Source organism: Nuphar pumila, chromosome 2 (genome assembly GCF_984573655.1).
Source record: "Nuphar pumila chromosome 2, dmNupPumi1.hap1.1, whole genome shotgun sequence".
Lineage (NCBI taxonomy): Eukaryota > Viridiplantae > Streptophyta > Magnoliopsida > Nymphaeales > Nymphaeaceae > Nuphar > Nuphar pumila.
Window position 1 is genome coordinate 35,376,591 of NC_143250.1, and position 6,062 is coordinate 35,382,652.

A 6,062-nucleotide genomic window follows, 5' to 3' on the forward strand; every position below is an offset into this window, starting at 1 on the left:
ATGCTTGTAGTTTGCTCCACCTGAATACTTTCTCAGAATTTGTGCTTTCTGGTTACCACTTTTCGTTTTCTGAAGATCTCATACATTAGTTTCAACTACGCATAGTTTGAAGTTTTAACTGCACATATATCCATTGGCTTACAGAAGGCATCAAACCGAAATTACTTCTGTTTGATATACAGGTTGCTCTTAAAGAGAGTATGGTCAATGTCACTATATTTTTTTTTCATCCCTGAAATCTATTTCAAAGGCTAAACCACCCATCCCTAGTTATAATATAATGCTTCTAGTGCCCAGTTAGCACGAACTTCAATCATTTTTTTTAAAGTGACGAGCATGCTAGCTTAGGCTAGCAATAATTGCAAGATGGAGAAGATTGTCCCCTTTTCCCTGACCCCTCAAGAATCTCTACTGAAGCATATTTGGAGGAGGAAACTGTGTAGGATTGATTCTCAGGGCATGCATCTTATGGATGTTTCACATGATTACTGCTGTGCTACTTCAAAATTGTTCATGCCAAGTCTCTTGTACTTCGTTTATTTGAATGTGAGTATTCATGCAGAGGGAGTGCCAATAGTTTTTGTTGGCTAAGCTTTCTACTTCATTCTGGCTACCTTTTGGCCTCCTGTCTTGAATATTCATGTATTTGTTCAATGTATTTTTTCTTTATTATATTGATACCCATCTTCATTTATTCACTCATTTAGTTGGATCTATAACATTTCAATTAATCACATTTTTGTCCCTTTTTCAAGAATGACAGTTACTCCAAAAGTCTTAAGTCTCTTAACCTAACTGCCAACTATATCTGTTGGAGAAAACTCTGAGGGGCTTCCAATCTGTAAGAATGTTTGAACTTTTATCTGAATGTGCAATTCTTGTATCTCCTTCATGATTTCTTTTTCTTTAATCTGTAACCTGCTTTATCTGTTACCAGCAAGACTCTCTCCAGGGCTGTGGTATCGTATCATCTTTCTTCTTACCCAACCTCATTGTCGTGCAATTTTTTCATAGTTGTTGAAATACTATGCTTTTGGCCGAGTCTTTCTTATTTGATATTGTCTATGACCTATTGCTTTCACTGTATCTCTACATGGTTTGTTGTGGGAAGGTAACTTGTGGTTATAATTGATAGATAGTAAGCAAGGTGCCTTTGGAGACATCTGGGAAGCCAGGTTTGGGCTTGGCTTCAAAAAACTTAGATATGTTAGGAGTTGAAATGGTCTTGAATTATTTGCTGGATGTTGCAAATCTTTCCTTCTCAAAGGTTGATGGCCTTTGAGCAAAAGCTGCAAAACCGTGTTACAACCTCCCTCATTCAGTTAATGAAGAGAAATTATTGGAAACATTAAAATCTGTGAATCCAGCAAAATATTAGAATACTTTGCTCCATAATGCTCTATCCCAACTTATCACAGTTTTGGAATCCCAACACCTTCTAAGAGTTTCCAATCAGTTATGCAGCAATTGGGTTGGTGGATCAACACCAAAACAAGTTTTAGCAAAAATCTGGCAAAGCTTCATCTTAGAGTTTCATGCGCATAATTTTAAATTCTGTTTAGCCACTAGTTGTTGGGGGTAGGAATTGAAGATTTGGGTTGGAGTTCTGTGAAACTATTATGGCAATGGTTGTTTGAGATGAAGGAATTAAGCAGGCATTTGAGAAAAAGAGGTAGTCAGGACATTTTCGTCTCAGCATTTGCTCCTAAAAGCACCATTGGAAAATAATATCTCTAGATGTAGTATTTGCCAAATCCAGGAAATGATGGCTTTGGCTTTTTTAATTCTGTAAATTCCATCGAACACCCAACTTCCAAACAGGGAGTTGATCCAACAAGGGAAATGGGAATTCTTCCCTTCTGTTCTCCCATTGCTAAAAGAATCAATGGTAACAATGCACTGTTACACTAACGAAAACTTGGCCTGGTTGGAATTGAATGCTTTGTAGATTTAACCCTACAATTACAAATGTGATCTCATTTTTTTTAATGGAGAACGGATAAATCAAGAAATGTTTATGTTTAAACTTGATTTGGAATAAATCACTCTTTACATCTGCATGGTGTGCTTTAGTAAACAATACATGCAAATTTTTAATAGACTATTTGTTACTAAAGATAATTTCGAAGATAAATCATATTGGAGTTGTCAATATCAACTGCCTCTTTTTTTTATGAAGGACGGGGAAACCACCCTTGGGATCAAAGACCTAGTCGCGGTGGTTTGATGTTTAGGGATGACAGTACCCAATGTTATCAGTATCGGTTTCCTATCAGAATCAGCAGAAATTTGATACGCTGCAAGCCTGAATTGACTATTTTTTAATAAATGTAAAAAATATCAAAAAATATTTTTGTAATATTATTTTAATGGTTTTAACACGTCTCATTATGATTGACACATAATAATTTTTTGTTATTTTTGGGCTGACACAGAAGATTCAGTTGAGTATATCGGTGGCCAAACGATTCAGGGCCTATACCGATACACAGTACCCTTAAATTGTCAATGTCATCCAATTCAACAATTAACTTGGGGGATCTAGCGTTGAACGTCAAGGTTGGTTGGCTCACAGTCTTAAATGAACGGCTATGGAGCCTGCGGTTGAAAGTGTGTGACAAAAATTTCCTCAAGACAATCGCTCTCGTCTAAGGGTGGTATGTTACACGTGACAATGTGGGAAAGCCACATCGCAGGAAACGCCCGTCCCGTGGGAAACTGTTAGGGGTTGGCACACCTTTCTGAAAGGTTATATGGCTTTTGGCATGAAAACTCGGGATGACTTGTTTTGTTTCTTGAGGGTATCAGTTGTGATATGGAGCCTTTCTTGAGGGTATCAGTTGTGATATGGAGCCTAGGGATGCACAACAAGCCGAGCTAGCTCGGGCTCGGCTTGAGCATGACTCGTTTAAGCTCTGCTCGAACTTATTCGGGTATATAAACAGCCGAGCAAGCTCGGACAGATAAACAAGCCGAGATTGATCAAACAATCAAGCTCGGTTGAGCTCGATTAGTCCGACTAAGCTTGAGAACTTGAACAACTATTTTTTTTTATTCAAACCGAGTCAGCCTTAGCTCCGGCCTCTTGTCCCTATCGATCCTAAGGGTGTCGAATCCACAGTTGTTCTGCTAGGAGGCCCCAAAAACCCAAATCTTTCTCTATGAAGATGGTGTTCCGGAACATGTGGGGCCTAAATTGCCCTCAGAAACAACTCTTCCTCTCTAACTTTATCGGGGAAATTTTTTTGATCTTGTGGGGATCGTTTAAACAAAAACAGAACAGGTGGACTTGAGCTTTGATGGTATCTGGCGCCAATAGGGTGGTTTTGCTTATGCACCCCCGCGTGGACGTTCAGAGGGCATTCTGCTTATTTGTAGTAGTAGCAGGATTGCAGCCCCTATAATCTCCATCACTTGATTTCATGTTGTTGCAATGACTGATCTTTTTGGTCAGGTTGGTTTTGGTCTCGCTGTTGTTTACGATCCAACAATGTCCACCCTCATCAAACCAGCTTTCTAGTCCGATCTAGAGATGGTCCTGAGTGCCTCCCAAGGCCCCTTCATTTTGGTGGGAGACTATAATTATCACGGGCTAAAAGAGAAGGCACCCGTGACATGCCCTTGTATACCCCAACACTAGAATAGCCTTTCAAGTGCACATAAAAAATCGAGCTAAACATCGCTCGCCAAGCACACACAATCACATAAAAAGAGTGGGAAGGCAAGAGAGCATAGAAGAAGGCAAGAAAACAAAGACTTCTATTAGCAAGTTAACGAGTATAGAGGAGCTTCGAATTCATCTTGTACCCAAGAGTTTTTAGGTCAAAGGCTATTGCATGCACTTAAAGATAATAAAAGAGATAACTACATCAAACAATAAAAGTAAAAAAGCTTGAAGAACACTCTCCTCCACCTAAATTGGCACCGTCCTCGGCGACAATCGTGAGTGGTAGTCCTTCATAAGTTGATGGTACTTTCACACAATGACTGTTTTCTCCCAAGTAGTTTCTAGTAGACCTTTCCACTGCAGTAGATACTTATTCAACTCGCCAAGGTAGTTGTTGGAATGGTTGAAGATGACTTCTGGTCCTCTGTCTGGAATGCTAGCTGTTGAAGGCGTGCGATGTGAGATCAAAGCACGTTGAGATGTGCTTCACTGTTGATCTCCATCTTCATACGACAACTTCGGGTTTGATCCGTGAAAAACTAGATACACTTGAAAGTTTGTTGGCAAGTTCAACTTATACACTAAGTTTTCAACATGTTTCGTGACGCTAAAAGGGCCTTCATATTTGCGAACGAGGCCTCAGTGATGACCCCAAAAGATAACAGTGCACTCGAGGTAGAGCTTCACTAACACCTTATCTCCAACGCTGAACTCTGCATGTTGATGCTTCTCATTTGCCCCTTTCTTTATGTGCTTCACCGCCTTGTTCAAATATATTTTCATCAACTCCGCTGAGTCCTATCAGTTTCTGACAAACTGGTATGTGTATACCGCTTTTCCACGTCCACGTGCAACTTCAAATGAACTATGATCGGATGACTCACTATTTTAAAGATTATAGCAAAATTGAGCGACATTAAACAAGTCCACCAAATCTCTCTGGTTGGCACTCACAAAGTGCCAAAAATACTCCTACAACATGCTATTGGTTCACTTTGTCTGCCCATCAGTATAGAGATGAAATGCAAATCTGTCCACAATAATCGAAATACATCATGACAAAACTTTCTAGTGAAGCGAGCATCTCAATCACTAATAATACTCTTTGAAATTCCTCAATACTTTACCATATTATGCATAAATAACTTTGTGGTGTCAGCAGCTGAGCAGGTAACAGAGGCAGGCACGAAGATAGCATACTTCGAGAACCTATCCAAAATCATAAGAATCAAACTGCAACCTAATGCCTTCGGCAAACTAATAATGAAGCCCATGATGATGCACTCTCACGGACGGCTTGACACAGGCAATAAGTCTAACAATCCTCCCTATCTTTAGTTTATAGCTTTGTCCTGATGGTAGATCAAGCAAGTTTGCGCATACACATCTACCTCATCACACATCTGCAACCAATAATACACATGCTCTAACAATGCCAACATCCTTTGCTGCCCTGGGTGCTCAGCCCAGCATGTGTCAGAGCACTCATGCGTCAAGCGCCTATGCAGAGTATCTTACCGCAGGATATATAGATGATCCCTTGTATAGCAGATCATCTTCGAACTAGAATCTCTAAGTTTTTCTTTCTTTGTCAACATGATAATCTGTTGGGCCATCAGATCAATCTTCAATCATTCTTGAACTTGCTCGAGAAAATCACTTGTTGGTTGGTTGATGCTGCCTTTCCTTTCGTGCAACACTATGAGTTCTGCCTTCTAATTGAAGGCATCTTCAACGACATTGGTCCTGCCAGACTTATACCTAATGACTATATCAAATTCTGCAAGGAATTCTTGCCAACAGCCTTGCTTTATTCTCAACTTCTTCTAGTCTGGAAATAACTTGCCATATTGTCAGTGCTCACAATGAATTGTGACCCAGGTGTAATGCCCCTTACATAGAGTCGTACCATGGTAACTGCTGATCATAGAAGTGCTACTCTGCTAACTCTAAGAATAGCCTTCTTGGCATTATCATATCGTGACCCTCTTTGCAACCAATGAGCCAAAGTGGCATAACCCCCAAAGCAATGGGCAACCACCATGCCAAGAGGCTTGTCACCCACTCCACACCGTGTTAGAGGGCTTAAATGTTGCCATCCACCTCTGGAATGAAGTGAAGTTGGCGAGGCAAGGGGGTTTCTCTAGATCTGTTGATGCGTAGGAAAGATCCTCTTTGTTTGGGGTTGTTCATCTTTCTAACTCCTAAAAGGTCAGTCCACAGTTTCAATTTTCTGTTTAGCAATCTTTCAGCAAGCCTAGAAGCTCCTCGATCCATAGGCCCTTTTTTTCAACCTTTCAGCAAGACATTTTCCCACTAATAGTGCATTTAATCATGAAGATAATTTGAATTGACATAAGTCTAACATAAAAAAATTCTAAGGTGGAATGAAGTA